We start from the raw sequence: 20,035 nt of genomic DNA, 5'->3' as shown, positions 1-20,035 counted from the left end.
GAATCCACCTGTCAATGCAGGGGACTCCGGTTCAAGACCTGGCCTGGGAAGATCCCACATGCCCCAGAGCAACTAAGCCTGTGTGCCACAACTACAGAGCCCACGTTCCAGAGCCCGTGAGCCACAACTCCTGAATCCCGGGCATCTAGAGCCCATGCTCTTCAACAAGAGAAGCCAGCACAATGAGAAGCCCGCACACTGCAACGAAGAGTAGCCCCTACTCACCGCAACTAGAGAAAGTCCATGCACAGCAACAAAGAACCAACACAGCCAAAAATAAATAAATAAAACAAATCAGTTAAAAAAGAAAACAAAATAGATCATCTAGACAGAAAATCAATAATGAAACAGTGGTCTTAAATGGCACATTAGACCAGCTGGACTTGATAGATTCCTAAAGGACATTCCATCCCAAAACAGCAGAATACACATTCTTTTCAAGTACACATGGAATGTTCTTTAGGATAACAAGCTAGGCCACAAAATAAGTCCTAACAAATTTAAGATGATGTAAATTATATAAAATATTTTTTCCAACAACAATGATATGAAATTAGGAATCAATTACAAGAAGAAAAATGGGAAAAAACACAAACATGTGGCAACTAAACAACATGCTACTAAAATAACCAATGGGTCAATGAAGAAATCAAAGAGGAAGTCAGAAAATAAGGCAAATTAAGAAAAAAATTTTCCAAAAGCTATGGGACACAGCCAAAGCAGTTCTAAGAGGGAAGTATATAGCAATACAGGCCTACCTCAAGAACCAAGAAAAATGTCAATAAATAACCTAACCTTCTATCTAAAGGAAATATAAAAAGAAAAATACAATGTCCAAAGTCAGCAGAAAGAAAGAAATAATAAAGACCAGAGACAATGGGCAAAAGACCAGAAAAGAGATTTTTTAAAGAAGGCTAAGGATGGCTAACAGGCACATGAAAAGAAGCTTGACATGACTAATCATTAGGCAAATGAAAGTCAATGCCACAATGAGATATCACCTCACAAGTGTCAGAATGGTTAAAATCAAAAACTCTACAAATAACAAATGTTGACGGGGATGCAGAAAAAAGAGAACTCCTGTACACTGATGGTGACAATGTAAATTGGTACAGCCACTATGGAAAGGAGTATGGAGGTACCTCAAAAAACTAAAAATAGAACTAACATATGATCCAGCAATTCCACTTCTGGATATTTATCTGAAGGAAATGAAAACACTAACTTAAAAGATATATGCAACCTCATGTTCACTGAAGCATCATTTGTAATAGCCAAGATGTGGAAGCAATTAAGTGTTTATGGATGGGTGAATGGATAAATATATATATATATATATATATATATATAGAATAGAATATCATTCAGCCATAGTAAAGTAGGAAATCTTGCCATTTGTGAAAATACAGATGAAACTAGAGGGCATTATGCTAAATGAAATAAGTCAGATAGAAGAAGACAAATAATATATGCTATCACTTATAAGTGGAATCTAAAAAAATGAAACAAATATATATAACAAAATGGAAATAGCTTCACAGATATAGAAAACAAATTAGTGGTTACCAGTAGGAAGAGGGAAGATGGGAGGGACAAGATAGGTGTATGGGATTAAGACTAACAAACTACTATGTGTAAAATAGATAAACAACAAGGATATATTACACAGCATAGGGAAATATAGCCATTATTTTTAATAACTCTAAATGGAGTATAATCTACAAAATTTTTGAATCATTATGCTGTACATCTGAAACTAATATTGTAAATCAGCTATACTTCAATTAAAATAAAAAGATCAGAAAGGAAATGAATAAAATAGAGACAAAAGAAACAATAAATAAATCAATGAAACCAAGAGCTGGATTTTTAAAAAGTTAAAAAAAGTTGAGAAGCTTTACCCAGTCTCATCAAGAAAAAAAGAGAGACGACCCAAATCAATAAAATATGAAAGAGGAGAAATAACAACCAATCACCGAAATATAAGAGAATATTATTAACAGTTATAGCCCAACTAATTGGACGAACTGAAGAAATGGGCAAATTCCTAGAAACATAAAAGCTTCCAAGACTGAATCATGAAGAAATATACAATCTGAACAGAATGATCATGAGTAGTAAAATTGAATTTATAATTTAAAAAATTCCCAGAAAACAACAGTCCAGGACCAGACAACTTCATAAGTTATGGAATACAACTTATATGTATTCCACAAAACATATAAAGAAGAGTTAATGCCTAGCCTTCTCAAACTATTTCAAAAAGTTGAAGAGGTGGCTGTCCTGGTGGTGCAGTGGTTGGGAGTCCACCTGCCGGTGCACAGGGTACGGGTTCGTGCCCCGTTCTGGGAGGACCCCACATGCAGCTGGGCCCGTGGGCCGTGGCCACTGGGCCGGTGTGTCCGGAGCCTGTGCTCCACAGCAGGAGAGGCCACAGCAGTGAGAGGCCCATGTACCGCAAAAAAAAAAAAAAAAAAAAAAAAAAAAAAAATGTTGAAGAGGAGAAAACACTCACAGCTTTATTCCAGGAGGCCACCATTACCCTAATACCAAAACCAGAAAAATACACTACAAAAAAAAGAAAATTACAAGGCAAAAAAGAAAACTATAGACCAATATCTCTGATGAATATAGATGCAAAAAATCCTCAACAATATACTAGCAAATAGAATTAAACAATATTAAAAAGAAAAGTTCATACACCATGATCAAGTGGAATTTATTCCAAAGATGCCAGGATGGTTTCATATCTGCAAATCAATCAATGTGATGCACCACATTAACAAAATGAAGGATAAAAATCACATGATCATTGCAATAGATGCAAAGTAAGCATTTGACAAATTTCAACATCCATTCATGATAAAAACTCTCATCAAAATTGGTTTAGAGAGAAGTTAATTTAGTAAAGGCCATTTATGACAAACCCACAGATAACATCATACTCAATGGTGAATGCTGAAAGCCTTTCCTCTAAAACCAGGAATAAGACAAGTATGTTCACTCTCATTACTTCTATTTAATGTAGTATTGGAAGTTCTAACCACAGCTATCAGACAAGGAAAATAAATAAAATGCATTCAAATTGGAAGTAAAGAAATAAAACTGTCACTATTTGCAGATGACATGATACTATATATAGAAAACCCTAAAGTCTCCACCAAAAAACTATCAGAACTAATAAATGAATTTGCTAAAGTTGCAGGATACAATATTAATATACAGAAATCCACTGCTTTTCTATACACTAATAATGAACCATCAGAAAGAAAAAACAAGAAAACTATCCTGCTTAAAATAACATCAAGGGCTTCCCTGGTGGTGCAGTGGTTGAGAGTCCGCCTGCTGATGCAGGGGACACGTGTTCGTGCCCCGGTCTGGGAAGATCCCACATGCCACGGAGCGGCTGGGCCCATGAGCCATGGCAGCTGAGCCTGCGTGTCTGGAGCCTGTACTTCGCAACGGGAGACACCACAACGGTGAGAGGCCCACGTACCGCAAAAATAAATAAATAAAATAAAAAACCAAAAAAACCATAACATCAAAAAAATTAAAATACCTAGGAATAAACTTAACCAAGGAACAGAAAAACCTATACTCAGAAAACTATAAAACACTGATGACAGAAACTGAAGATGATACCAAGAAATAGAAAGATATTCTGTGTTCTTGGAAGGATTAATACTGTTAAAATGTCCATACTGCCCAAAACAATCTACAGATTCAATGCAATCTCTATCAAACTACCATGGAATTTTTCACAGAACTAGAAGAAATAATCCTAACATTTATAAGGAACCACTAAAGACCTCAAATAGCCAAAGCAATCTGAAGAAAAAAGAACAGAACTGGAGGTATCATACTCCTGACTTCAGGCTATACTACAAACCTACAATAATCAAAACAGCATGGTACTGGCACAAAAACAGACACAAAGGTCACTCGAACAGAATAAAGAGTCCAGAAATAAACTCATACACCTGTGGTCAATTAATCTAAGACAAAGGTGACAAGAAAACATAATGAGAAAAGACAGTCTCTTCAATAAGTGGTGTTGGAGAAACTGGACAGCTATTGATACATGTAACAAAATGAAATTAGAACAGTGTCTAACACCTTATGCAAAAATAAATTCAAAATGGATTAAAGACCTAAATATAAGATTGGAAACCATATAACTCCTAGAAGAAAACATAAGCAGAACACTCTTTGACATAAATTGTAGCAACATTTCTTTTTTTTTTTTTTTGATCTGTCTTTTAAGGCAAAGGAAACAGAGCAAAAATAAACAAATGGGATCTAATTTAACTTAAAACCTCTTGCACAGTGAAGGAAACCACTGAAAAAATGAAAAAAAACAACATATTGAATGGGAGAACATATTTGCAAATGATATTACTGATAAGGGGTTAATATCCAAAATATATAAACAGCTCATACAATTCAGTATCAAAAAAATGACCCACTTAAAAAATGACCCACAAAAGGCCAGAGTAGGCATTTTCCCAAAGAAGATATGCAGATGGCCGATAGGCACATAAAAAGATAAATATTTTATTATCAATAATATTTAGGGGTTTTGCCCAAAATTTTATGACTATTTCCTGATAATCCAAAAGGCTTTTTTTAGATGCAAATAAATCTTACATAATAAGTGAGGTATAAGTAAGTTATCCCTGAAGCAGAGGAAAGGACTATTCTCCCACTCTTGTCAACAAGTGGAGGTGTTTTGCACATAAAGCAAAGCAACTTTCTTAAATGGTCATGCTTCTCACTGGTGGAAGGGCATGTGAGGTGTTGCTGCAGAAGTTAAAAAATGTGACCTGTTAAGTATTTGATTGTGACCTTTCCGTACAGATAATTTAGTAGGCTAGTTATCAGGAGTGTGAGAGAAGAGAAAAAAGCCTAGAGTTTTTCTTTCTGACTCCTGACACTGACTCCAAACATTGGTCCTAAAACTGACTAAGTTTTCAAGCTTCTGCAGCTGGTACATAAGGCAATTTTGGCTTTGTACAAATGTTATGTCATACTTATTATTAGTACCCTCTTTAGCTTTTACTTTTTCCCCTTACTGTTTTTTTTTCTTTTGCATTCATTTTTTTCCTTATTTTCTTTTATTATTTTAGCTACTTTTACCATTATGTTCTTTTAATCTCTTTGTAATTCTGTTTCTTTTTCAATTTTTATTGAAATATATTTGATGTACAATGTTGTGTTAGTTTCGGGTGTACAGCAATGTGATTCAGTGTGTGTGTGTGTGCGTGTAGTTATATATTCCTTTTTAGATTATTTTCCATTATAGGTTATTACAAGATATTAAGCATACTTGCCTGTACTATACAGTAGATCCTTCTTGGTTATCTATTTTATATATAATAGTGTGCATATTTTAATCCCAAACTCCTAATTTATCCCTCCCCCCACTTCTCCTTTAGTAACCATGAGTTTGTTTTCTATGTCTGTGGATCTATTTCTATTTTGTAAATAAGTTCATTTTATCATGTTTAAGATTACACCTATAGCATTATCATATGATATTTGTCTTTCTCTGACTTCACTTAATATGATAAGCTCTAGGTCCATCCATGTTGCTGCATACAGCATTATTTCATTATTTTTTGTGGCTGAGTAATATTCCACTGTGTAGGGAAGTTAAAAGACAAAAGTAGTAAAATCATCTGTATACACAATAAACAGTTAAGGGATATGTAAAACAATTAGATATAAAATATGATATCAAAACTAGTGAGGGGAGGAGAGTACAAATATAGCATATTTAAAATTCTTTTGAAGTTAAGAGATCAGCAACCTAAAACAATCATTTATATATATATATATATATATATATATATATATATATAGACTCCTATACTCAAACCTTACAGTAACTGCGAACCAAAAATCTTTAATAGATATACACACAAAAAAGAAAAAGGAATCCAAAGATAACACTAAAGATAGTTATCAATCACAAGAGAAGAGAACAAAAGAAGAAAGGGAAAACAAGACCTACAACAACAAATCCAAAAAAATTAACAAAATGGCAAGAAGAACATACATATCAATAATCACCTTAAATTTAAATGGAGTAAAAGCTCCAACCAAAAGACAAAAACAAGACCTGTATAGATGCTGTTGACAGGAGACCCATTTCAGATCTAGAGACACATACAGACTGAAAGTGAGGGGATGGAAAAAGGTATTCCATGCAAATGGAAATCAAAGGAAAGCTGGAATAGCAATACCTATATAAGACAAAATAGACTATTTTTTAAAAATATAATTGTTTTATCAATTTCACTATATCTAAAACTTCTGAATTTACTATGTCTTTTCTAGGTACTATATTCTTTCTTTTGTCTTTTCTTTCTTTAGCCTTAGGTTTACATATAACTTTTACCTAATTACCTTCCTAAAATTTTTACCAATTTAAGACTTATCTTGTGGTGTTTAGTTTTATGTTTTGTTGTTTCATAGTCTCTTATTCTTAACTATTTTATCTTATATAAAATGTACACTACTTTTACTACTTTTACTCTTTTAAATATTTTATATTTAAAATTTATTTTCTCAAATTTTCTTAGTTCGTGCTTATGTATTTTAATTGTATTTCTTTTAATTACTCATATATATTTAAAAATGAGCAGAAGTTACACATATGCTGTGACTTCTCTTTAACTCTCAACAGTCAAGGTGATTCCCTGCTCTGGGCAAAGTCATTTAGCCATTTTTTTTTTCCTTTCACTTAACATTTAATGGGACTTCCTGGTCCCTGTGTAACTGTATCTCTATTAACAAAACTGAATATCTGATTGTAAATCATTAAGATAACAAAAAATCAGAATTTTGCCAAGTAAATCCACTGCAGTTATCCACACTGATAACTTAGAATAAAGTAATGCACAGCTGTCGCTTGGTATCTGTTCAGGATTGGTTCCAGGACCCTGCATACACCAAAATCTGCAGATGATCAAGTCCTTTATATAAAATGCTGTAGTACAGTCAGCCTTCCATATCTGTGGATGGGAAACCTGTGGATACAGAGGTCCCACTGTATTCACATCATAAACACATTATTTTCCCCTCAGAATTACCTGGGTATTGGAGACAGAGAGGCTGATTTTTAACAGTGTAATTTCACAGCCCTCATCCTATAATACTCTATCAGAATATTTGGAATGTAGGCCTGGAACTTTTCTTTAACAAGCTACCCTCGGTGATTTTTAAGCACACTCAACTTTGACAACCAGTGTCCTAAATTACTCAGCCACTTTATGTAAAAGTATTTATATGAAATCTATAATTCCTATCCTAAATAACTGTTGGATACTGGGCAAATTATTTATTCAGAATAATAAAGACATATTTAAAAAGTAACTCTCCAAATTGCAATGTTGAACAATTAAGCAGTTCTCATATGGTTCCAACACTGTACTAGGAAAGAGCGTCTTTAGATATTGTCCTGGAGCCTGCTTTATATTAACCTGTACCCAAAGTCACCATTAACTGCTTCACTTTAGTTCTAGAAAGCATCAAGTCCCCCAGTAATCCCTCTGTAGTTCTGCAGTTGTACATAATATTATCAATATCACTATAGCTAAGTTAAACTTGTATCACAAGTTTGTATTTGCTCATACACTGTCCTCTGATATAGACTCTAGGCTGCTCCAAAGGAAGCTTTATGTCTTTGTTCTTATACTCTGGGCTAGTAACATGTCTATCATAGAAGAGATCTTCAAAGAAAAATTTTTCAATGAATAAATAAATTATAACTATTTATTTAAACATAAATTTGTTCCTGCAGATATTGACTTCGATCTCTAATTAATGAAGATAATATGCATTGTTTTTTTATTTTCCTCCAAATATAAAAACTGTTTAAAGTTGTAGGTGGAACATATTTCCCCACCCCAGTGATGCTGGGCATGACAAAACAACTCGCTTTTGCCAGTGTAGTTTTAGTGGATGTAACACATGTAGAGGCCTTAAATATGCCCACATGGTTCTGTTTATGCTTGTGCTGTAAGACTTTGCTTTAAAAGTAATATGCCTATGGCAGCTGCTGCTCCTTTTGCTTGGATTCCAGAACAAGCAAAATGGAATAAAAGTGCACTGAACCACTGCCTGGATCCAAGTCTCGTCAATATGCAGTCTGGAGCAGAGCTGCACAGCCAAGTCAGATCTAGATCAGCTGAACCATTGTCCACCAAGAGACTTGTGCCAGTGGGAGCCTATTCTTGTTGCAAGAACTAAGTTTTCGGGTAATTTGTTAGCACCATGTTGTAGCAATAGGTTTTTGATGCAATTCTTCTACAGAAGGGCAAATTTACTAAATACAAAAAGAAACATTTTAATAAATTTATTTAGAGTCATGACATAATGTTGAAAGATATTAACCTGTTCTCTAATTTAGGTACAAGGTAGTTTCATGCGTGGATAATAATCCAAGATTCTTCTATAATCTTCACCTTTTTTATCTATTCATCATCTTTTTGTTTACCAGAGGAATTATTAATAGAGCAATGCAGGTAGAAAAGAGGTTGAAAGTTGGTAATCAATGCTATTTAGATTTTAGCTTTTTGTATAATAGTCCTGATTCCTAAACTCTGTAAAGTTCATTTTTTCTGCTTGAAGCCTTCCCACAAGAAACTTTCCTTTACTGAAATTACTATAGCACTATTAGCAAGTACCTTATATTTAGCAGTTAATGACATATTATTTTGTATTATCTTCTAGAGGTACCATAGGTAAATTTTATTTCTCTAACCATACTACTAACTTTTGAGGTTATCTGCTAATTTCATTATGTCATTCCATAGTGTCTGAAACAATCTTAAATGTAAAGTAGGCATTTCATAAACAGAATGACTACATACCACAATTTTCCTGGCATATTCTCATTTATATCTTTTATATTCAGAATATCATTAACAGCCCTACTCATTCTTAAAGTATCCCAGCTTGGATAATGAATTATCTGGTCAACACTTTTTTTTTTTTTTTTTTTTTTGGCTTCACCATGCAGCATGCAGGTCTTAGTTCCCCAACCAGTGTTTGAACCCATGCCCCCTGCAGTGGAAGCATGGAGCCTTAACCACTGAACTGCTAGGGAAGTCCCTGGTCAACATATTAATAAATAACTGCTGAATGACAAAACTAACCCTGGATAAAGTTATGTGTGTACTATTACCTCAAAATGGATTACATTTGCAGACATAGCTGACAAGTGTTAATGTAAATGTATCATCTTATTGTGAGTTCTTCTATTTGGCCTAATAACTGAAGAAAAATGGTGGCTAAACATCTATTTGCCTTCTGCCTTCTAAAGGACAGTATCTGATCTGATATTCATGTTTGGTTTTTCTTATAATGTGATATGCTGATGCTCTAAATCTTTGTTTGTGTAGCAGAAACTCATGGCATATTTCGATTCTATTTATACTTTATTTATATTTCAAAGGCATCAGCCCAAAGTAGAGTGAGTTCAGCAAAGTATACAGAATAAAACACTTGTGGTTAAGCATTTATCAATGCCTTTGGAGTCAAAGAAGCCAGTGAAAAGCTGTAAGCAGAGATGCATTAAAATCAGAAGAAAACCACATAATGTAACCTAAACTTCTGATTTTCCTTCTCAAGAACTTATATGTTTCTCACTGACTTAAGACTATGGGTTTTAATGGGCTATGGAGTATAGCAAGTAGACTTTAGTCATGAAGATCTGAGTTTAAAAGCTATCTTTGTTTCTTACTAACTAGGTGACCTTGAAAATCTCTGGCAATGTTGCTTTTAATTTGTAAATCAGAGAAGTTCATGTCCTCTTCTTTGACTATTTTATGTATTAACAGTTAATGGGAAAAAATGTATAATACTAAATACAGTGTTTAGCACAACTCATTGTTGAGAAATGATGTGATTGTTATAAATTAACACTTTTTTCAATGACTAAATCTCATCCCTAATTCCGAAGAGTTATTGGAGTTTGCAGATTTATTTTCAGTTTCTCTGGCAATGTTTTCACTCTAGATTTCCCCTCTCCAAAGGGCTGCTTTATTGATGACATAACTTTTTTTTGCACTTATTTTGACTTTCGCTAGGAACAACTTAACTGGTCCGAACTGTTTAATGGTTTTAGAAGTCTGTAGATAAATGGGAAATGCAGCAAGGGAGGGGCTGAAGGTCCTCTGTTACGACCAGCTCTTGACCAGAATGCACATGCTATCTTGTTTTTATGTGCTGCTCTGCTACTGCTGCTAGAGGGGAACAATGGAACTGTAGATCAGGATGGTCTGTGACAGACTAAGGGGGATCTGAATGTTGAGCTCACATTTACATAATCGAATGCATTTAGTGAAACCTGCAAAATCACAGCAAGGCTGCTGCATACATGGAAGGCAGGACAGACATGCACACTAAGTCCTTGATCTGGAACAGGGCCACTTCAGGGTGTTTTTACAGATCAACTTGAGACCATTTGTAAACTACTTTCCCCAATTCAAGGTAGAAGCAAATGACCAAGGTCTTTACAATTTCGAAGGAAGACAGATGTGCCTTCGGTCTTCTTCCTTAGACCAATAAGAAATATAAGAAATCATGCTGTCTTAATGTTCAAGCAGCAGTTTGTTCTTTCTGTGAACTCTGAAGGGCTTTTATTTAAAACAATTGGAGGAGTATTCCTCTATAGAATGGAAAAGCAGTAACAAATCTACAACTTGAACTGTGCTGTAGATACATTTTTGTTTTTGTCAAAATGATTTTGATGTGAAGTAATTCTAGTCTAAGTGAATCCCCCCAGGGTTTACCAAAAATTCAGCTAATTTAATATGCAATTTAATCTTCCCCTAGCTTTAGATTGTTCACTCTGGAGTTATAACACTGGTGAGACTTATGAATACACAACATTAATTTGACTGTGTTGAAGATGTGAGGTTCAAAAAATGTTTTAAAAAATCCAGCAATATGTTAGAACTAGAAAACAGTTATGAAATCTTATGAAAATAATTGATGCAGAGAACATCTTTCATGACAAAATTGCTAAAGGAAAAGGAAATCATCAATTTTCAAACTTTAAGTCAAATGTTCTTGCAGGTCAAATGGAATCTCTGTGGGGTACTTTTATTCTTAGACAAGGTAGAGGTTTATGAACAGATCTAAAATATCCTTAAGAAACACAGCTTAATCTTATATAGTTATTAAATACTTAACTTTCTTCATAAATCTTAAGGACATCAGTTGTCAGGATGTCTGTGCTCTATGGGTTTTCAGTTTTTGTTCCCTTTAATAGCTTAGAAAAGAAGATATGAACTATGAGAATTGTTAAAGCAACAAAAAAGTCTCTCTGTGTTTTCTTTTGAGGGGAAAGGTAATTTGTTAAGAAACCTCCTTGACAGGATGATGAAACATACTTCTTTTGTTTTTTTCCCACCACGTACAGCCATGAGAATCAAACAGAAAGCTAGGCTTACTGTAACACATTGACTGACAATTAGATTTTAAAACCCCAGGAAATAGGATCTCATAATGGTTCCTAATGGGATTCTGAAATAAAGCCTACAACTCTCAGGTATCATCAGGTAGTGAAATTAAAAGAAAAGCACAGAAACTCAATTATTGCTAGAATTGGCTCGTTAAGTCGGTTGCTGTCACAAGTGGAAGATTCTTTAACTCCATGGCAATAATGTGTATTTTTGGTTTCTTGTACCATTAGAGATCATTATGCCTCTTAAAATTAAGAAATGTGAATCAAATTTTGGCATCCTTTACACATGAAAATCTTTTGAGACACTTTCTGTACATCTTTCTCATAAAACAGGGTAATTTTATTAAGATATTTAGGCAATGGAATTTGATGCAATAGTAAATACCTTGAGTATGATTACTTAATTGCAATGTTATTATTAGAATTTCATATTTTACTAGTGTTTATATAATGTCTTATTTTTATATATCATAGCAAGTTGCACTGAATGAGAACATACTAAGAATCTGATGAAACAGTATTGAAAGGCATCATTATAAGTAAAACTTAAACTTTCAAGGATAACAAGAATGTAAATGCATGCAATAAAAATCATGGCTTATTTTACCATCACATTTTATGCTATGACAGCAATAGATATAAGTGCGTGATTTTTTTTTTCTTTTTGCGGTACGTGGGCCTCTCACTGTTGTGGCCTCTCCCCTTGCACAGCACAGGCTCCGGACACGCAGGCTCAGTGGCCATGGCTCACGGGCCCAGCCACTCCGCGGCATGTGGGATCTTCCCAGACCGGGGCACGAACCCGTGTTCTCTGCATCGGCAGATGGACTCTCAACCACTGCATCACCAGGGAAGCCTGATTTTTTTTGTTTGATTAAAAATTTGCCCATAGAATTTTATTCCTGAATTTTCCCGCAGTCCATAATTAGCAATGATCCAAAAATTAATTAGAAGAATGAAAAATGTATTATTTGGAATATGAATCAGTCACTAGAGATACACAAGTTTCAGCCAGGAGCTCATTATTCTAAAGTTTTTTCAGATGCATTTTTAAGTGAAGTTCATTAATCACAATGTCCTAATAATTTAGGCACATTGTTTTTCTTTTGGAGCTGACAAAACGTAATGCCAAAAGAAAAGCTGATTCTTTTTACAAAGAAAAGAACAAGGTTGACTGTTGACAAATATAAAAAGATGCGTGCCTTGAGACTCCCAAGGCAGAGCTTCATCCCTTGTATCTATCTAGGCTTGGTTTGTTCTTCAGAAGCTGAATTCTCCTTAGCTGCAGAAGGAGCTACTTTGGGCAAACTCCCTCAAAAGATGTCCTCATTCTCTTTCACAGGAGAAAGTGGATGTAAATAGAAAGAATAAAGAAAAACTCAAGGGATTTAGGAGAACCAAGTTGTACCCATGACATGTGCCAGAACTTTAAAATATAAATCATTTGAGCCTAATCAATTTACAAGTTATTATTAATTCTTTATTCGAGAGACCAAAAACTTAATGAGCTTTTACTGAATCCTGGAAGGAAGATAATTCAGAAAGACATGTTGCTCCAGACAGAAGAATAGAAAATCGAAAGACTTGATTAAGACAATTTGGTTTGCTTATAAAAAGTCAGGAATGCTTTACATAGAAAAAAAAATGACGAAATACACCATAAAGTTAAGAATATTAGAATTTATGTAGAGAAAATTTATTTATTTATTTCCAAAATACTAGGTGGCTATAGCATATCAAATGAAAGTATGAAAAACAGCCAAGTTTTTGTCTTTTTGGTTTTTTGTTTCTTTTCCCAGGAGAATAAAGGCATCACAAAGTAAACAGCATGATACAAAAGGATTAACAAGGAAGTTAAACTCTTGACATTTGATTTCTAAATTATCACATTGCAACGTGAAGAACTACATTATGAGTATTAATTAATTGAAGAGAAGCTTATGAGTGGGAGATAGGGAAAGAAAGAAAAGTGAAAAAGCTAGTCTGGATATCATCTTTTTCTTTCAAGTACAAAGATAAAGATACTAAAGCAACAGACTCTAATGGTTAAATGTATGGTTTTGGACTCAGGCCTGAGTTTTGAGTCCTGTCTTTGTTACACTCTAAATCATTATTTTAAAGCTTATTTCCTTCATTTGCAATATGAAGTTAATAACAACAATTGTTTCATATAGTTCTTTTGAGAATAACATTAGATAATTCATTTCAAGTATTTAGCACACTACCTGGCTCACAGAATACATTAAATAAATAGTAGCTATTCTTCTTATTAATAAATCACATGTACACATAAAATGAAATACATCGCTGCTGCTTGAGATGATGGGTTTTTGTGATCTTCCCTAAAATGTTCTGCTGGGGGATTTTATTAAATTCTGAAATCACCAAGTTCCACTCACAAAGCTCACAAATCTTGAGCCCTAGAACACCGCTCTGGCCCTTCAGAAAGGCATTATCAGCTCTCCAAACTAGTGTGCTGCCTGGGCCCAGGTGGGCAGCACTTTTTAAATTCACACAAAAGCTCCTCTATCTTGTCTCAGTTCTTATCACAGTATCCTTCCCATCCATAGATGTATAGTAATATTTCTTAGCCTTGTAAACAGCTCTGCATCTTAGGTAAAAGGAGTCACCTCATTTTTGATTTATGAATTGCTATGGGTTTATTCATATCCATTTTAATTCCTAGAGTTACACAGCTGAGACTTTTCAATCATTTATTTCTGTGGTTCTCAGGCCAGCATTTACCTGATCACCTTGCTGCTGTTTAGCAACAATGCATACTGCAGTTAGTTTTTAATACATATTTTTCTTTACTCTTTATAGTTAAAACCTGGGTTATTCACAGAATAGAAACAGGTGGTCAGGAAGTAATCAGATGATTTTAGGAAGCTTAGAACTTTTGATATAACTCTTTGATTCCAAAGCCAATGACGGTTTACTATTTGTGTGACGAATTGTAAAGGGTCTGGTATTTTACCCTACTTGTGAGTTACAAAGTTAATTTGTTATAGTTTCATGGATGCTGGTGAAAAACACAAGATTTCTAGGTCAGAGACACAAGACCTTTCAATATTCACTGCAATAGAAGTAATACGATTAACAGCATTTTTGTGATGCAAAGATGGACCAGTATTATGGCACATGCAGTGGGTTTCATTACAGGAGAAAAATATTAATCATGGAGAACCCAAATATTTTATAAGGGACAGTAGTATGCCTTCCCTTCCTTTGTTCCAGAAGAAGATACTATCTCTAGCATATAAAGCTTTTCTTTATATAAACAGCCTTGAAAAGACAGTCCAGAACAAAGGGCTATCTGTGCTTGTGTTTGCAAGATATGTAGAAAAAGGAGATACCTACTGAGAACTCTCTCCCAGTGACATGGAAAATGGAAGATTTCTTCAAGGGACATATCACTTTTAACCATTGGATGTAGAGATTATTTTTGTAAATTTGAGTAAGTTGTAATTTTAAAGGATTGGCAATCTTTCTGAAAATAAATTCAAAGCTCATATTCTTGCAGGGAGAAGTATTCAAGGGCAATTTCTGCTCAAGACAAGAAGTGAAGAACCTGAAATTCTAAGCAAGCTCAACTCTCCCCCACTTTTATCCTCTGTTCCCTTTATACAGACAATAAAAAACACTTTACATGTAACTTTGAGCACAGATAACATGGGCTATTACTTCTTGGTTATTCTTTAAAATAATTACTTTTATAACATGCCAATTTCAATATAGCTGGAGTGATTGCCTTTTAAAACTAATAGTAAGAAGATTATGTTTTGAAGTGAAGAGGAAAAACAGTAATTTTTCAGTTAATCCTCACAGGATGAAGATTGAAAAGATGACAACCAAAAATAAATAAATGAGATAATTATAGCTAAAGAAGTTAATTAAAATGAAATGGTTTTTACAAATATATACAATGAAAGGCAAATAGAATAGAGAAAAATAGATCCTCTATAAGTAGAGGAATAAAATTAATGGTGCTATAACACACTTGAGTTATTGAATTCCTTCCTTTCAACAGACTTCAACAGAAAAAAAAATGAAGAAAAGAAATGTAAACAATTGAGAAATAATGAAGAATGTAAAAAATGTAAAAAATGCAATTGTTCTTTTCCTTGGGAGCAGGTATGGGAGATTTTAAAAATCATTTATATTAAGCAGCTTTACAAGACTTGATTCCATGAGCACTAAGGAATGATGAGTGTACTTAATGAACCAGAGTCTTTTAAATAATCATGAAGAAAGTAATAGGCATCAAATGATTAGAAAGGATAAGTGTATTCAGTGGAAAACATTCAAAATGAAGGTGAAAAATTCAAAGGACAAGTGGAATATTCCTCTGGTGTAAAACTGACCAAAAAGAAAAAAAAAAAAAACACTTGATGGCAAAGAAGTAACCTGGAGAATGTAACCACTCAACATAGAGTATAAAATAGCCCCAAATAAAAGAGATAATTTTTAATAAAAGTAATAAATCAATACTGGAACAGGTAGAATGTACTTTAGTGTATCTTAAATTTTAGCTAAATAGATTTTTTAAATTATAAAATAGTTAAGCATAATCTTAAAACCAATGATTTTAAAAGGAGAGAATGATAGGAGGCTAAAAATTGATTTTGACAGTATATCCATAAATAAACCTGTGGAAAAATAAAGAGGTGTCATCTCCTTAAAGAATCTAACTTAAATGGGTAAGAATAAACATATATGTCCAAAAGGTTGAAAGAGAGGGTACATAACAGAAAAAAATCTTAGAAAATGACATAAAATAGTAATGTTTGCATAAGGAAAATTAAGTCCATAGGAACAAATATTTTGACAGAAAGATGGCAACAAAAACCTTACCCATTTAGCTCAACAAACTTGTCTGGGCATCTGTTCATGAAGAGTTGGAGTGAGCTTGTGCTGCCTGGGGAGGGCCAATTGTTAAGTATCATATAATTTGCAAGATGGATGATAAAATATTGGCAGTTTGATGTCAGTTTGATATCAGCTATAATGGGAGCATTTACAGCATGGAAATCAGCAAATGATACAAAATCAGGATGAGTTTTCTCCAGCGGTTTTTCTCTTTTTCACTAGCCATCACGGCAGTTACTAAGAGAGGGAACTTATTACTGTGGGATGATTCTGCAATATTAACAAATGACAAATTAATACTAAACTTATCAAATCCTTTTGTGTCTGTCTTCTCTATTCAGAAACAAACTTTAAAAATTGGAAAGGGTAAACTTATTTGGTTAAACAGGGAATTATGATCTAAGATAATAAAGCTTGATCCATCTGGAATTTTAAAATGTTATTTTTTTCTCAATTATAAAAAGAATGAATTCTTATTGTTATGAAAAATTTAAAAATTTAAAAATTGAAACATCTATAATCCTACTGCCTAGGGATAAACATTGTTAATACCTCAATATATTATATTCAAATATTTAAAAATAAATGTATATTTATATATACTCTGGCAATTTGCTTTTGTATACATTTTAGGTGCATAGTATTTTATTGTAATCATTCTTCTATTTTAATCATTGTAACCAATTTTTCATACTTCATGGACATGAATGCTCATCTCCCCACACCTGCTTGGCATCTATGATTATCATTTTTAGGAAATGGGGTCAAAGAGTCAGCATCTGTAAAAGTTTCCTGAATCTGAGGCTAGAGATACTCTACCACTGAAAGCTGTCTGTCCTCGGGAGTAATATAACATGTACCCAGGTCCGAAATTGTTCATCTGAAGTCCATTAGAAGATAAGTTTGAAGTTTTCCCCAGATGCTTCAAATGATCCAGTGTATTATTTATTTATTATTATTTTTTTCCCTGTTCAATAACATTATACTTTCAATTCAGTTTGTATCTAGATGAGGCTGGCTCTCCAGCATTGCAGTTAAGCTTAACATGTGCTAAACAAATCTTTGGTGGTAGATATAATCAGTGTTGTTGTATACCTTTTATAAGTAATGTAAAGCAGTCATGTTCGTTGATCAGCCCAGACATTTCCCATTTCTTGGATTTATACTTTCACCTGCAACTTAAGGTTTGATCAGAATCCAGTACTTGAACTCTCATAGCTGACAAAATTGGTCTCTTATTTTAATTTTCACATCTTATTTATAAGAATCAGGTTAAAAATAATAAATAAGTTCAATGAATAGCTATTGTATTGCCTCCTCAGGGAGTTGTCCATTAACATCTTTTTCTGTTTTTCTTCCTGGGAGAAAGAGAAAATTCAGTGTAACTCTCACTCGATATCTAATTAGTCCTCAAGTTCTATAAGTTTTGCTTTTTTCTTACTCAGATTTGTCTCCTCCTGTCCTTCCCCATTGTCATTTTCTCCATCATCTCCCACAGACTGCAGGCTGGTTCCACTACTTGTAAGCTTTCTGCCCACTGCTGCATGAGTAATTGTTCTAAAATAATTTAAAATGAATCATGATATTCTTTTAGGTTAAATTATTTGTTGGCTTCTTCTGACTTTACAACTACGATCTGGCTTCTAATCTCTAGCCTCACTTTTACCCTAGATCCATGCATGTATTTTATTCTATCAATACAAGATTCAGGAACTCTTTTCAATTCTGTAATAGTCCAGATTTTTTCCCCTCAATGGGACTTTGTTTCTTTCTCTTTAAAGTACACAGAACCAAACAGAATACTACAGTGAAAATTTTACAAGGAAATTTTCAAACTTCTATTTGATTATTGATTTCTTACTGACTCACATGGCATGTTAATCTTATTATAATGTCAATCCTCATAATTTTTACAGAAGCTGCTATGATGTTTCTTTCATCATGTACTTGTATAATTGACTTTAGGCTACCTTTGTAGGGTACTGATTCACTCCTGTTCAATTTCACCTTATAAAATACAGGCTGGAAAAAAATACAAACAAAACAAGGCCTTGGTACCACATACAGTAATTAAGAATTAATAACCTACTAAGGTCCATAGGGTGCTTTATTACTCATAGAAAATATAAACAGAAATATAATTCCCTAAAACAATGTGCTAATTTACCACAAGATAAATACAAAAATTAAGAACATGTGTTTAAAAACCTTTTAAAACAATTTGACATGTATATAATGCCTCATTCATATGCAATTTTGTGTTAGTTGAATATAATAACAAAATTAGGGGCTTGTAAAAAAAATAGAGGCTGCTATGATTTGTTTTTGAATCCTGGTTATGACATCCCTTTGATATATGTGTCAGTTACAAACTTGGTGAAAATGCCCTCTGAATATTCGTCAATTACATTAATGAAAAATGGTGACACAGGCAAGTCAAATAATACCCATGGTAAATCACTAGAAACCTTCTATGTTGCCGTTAAATCATCATAAGCATCTTATAGATATTTTGTTTAGCTAGGTACTAGGTCTATTTATGCCCTCATCCTCCCCAAATTTCCCACCAGTATATAATGAAGAAAAGTTAAATACTGGGCTGAAATTACATTTCCACATATGCCAGTTCTTCCACATGGCCTGATATTCTCATCCAGTATCTCATACTTAAAATGTATTAATACTAAATTTTATACTAGTTATATTTTGATATTATTTTTCTGAGTATTCACATGCCATTCTTTGAATAATTTATTCCACATTGTTTATAATATCTGGCTTCTTCAAATTCTTATGGTATTTATAATAGTTGTACTCACTTTAAGATTCATTATAAATTTTAGCTACATTTGTGTGTGTGTGTGTGTGTGTGTGTGTTCCCTGCTCATCCATTTTGTAACCTCCACAGGAATAGGTATTATGCCTTTGTAGTCTCTTAACTAAAGATTTCTGGACAAACTATAAGTTCTAGACTTGGAATAGATAGTAAACACATAGTTGCTGTTTCATTGGATGTGTTGATCACAATAAAACATTTATTTATCTTTCTTGTTGGACTTCAGGAAGAGGGGATTATAGTTTCATGGTATATTTCTAGGCACAATATGAGTACAGTCGTACTGAGGAAGCTGCACAATTGTCAGTCCTAGTAACTGTCCTTGTGACTACCATATCCAGTTTTTCAATAAGTGAGGAAAAACCGTATTTTTTGTATATGTAAGAAAGAAAAGGAAGACAAAACAGTGTACTATTTCAGTATCAATGAAGAGGATATGATGTAAAAGAAGACTTAACTGTTAAAATACACAGCGAGCGCTGGTTGAGAGATAGAGAAAAATCAAGTGTTTTTGGATTTTCCAAAATTATTAAAGATTAAATTGTTGTACTGGCTTCATGAGACCAAATAACAGTTTAGCAGTCCATTTGAGAAAAATAGTAAAGCCTTATTCTGTAATTTTGGAAGCACTAACATTGTTACATCATTAGCATCAATTGTAGGAATGATCTTGCATTTGATAGATGTTAGACAAACTCAGCATTTAGATATCAGGTTTTCACATCAAATGCCTACAGTTGGCCTTTCTGATGAAAGAGGTAGCATACGAACCAAAACAGCAGTTCCTGAGATATAATATACATTGTAGAGTTATAGTGTAACATATTAATTATGGGAACTTATACTTGCTGAAG

This window comes from Mesoplodon mirus (genome assembly GCF_964341445.2).
Source record: "Mesoplodon mirus genome assembly, chromosome: 5".
Taxonomy (NCBI): domain Eukaryota; kingdom Metazoa; phylum Chordata; class Mammalia; order Artiodactyla; family Ziphiidae; genus Mesoplodon; species Mesoplodon mirus.
This window is presented reverse-complemented; position numbering follows the sequence as displayed.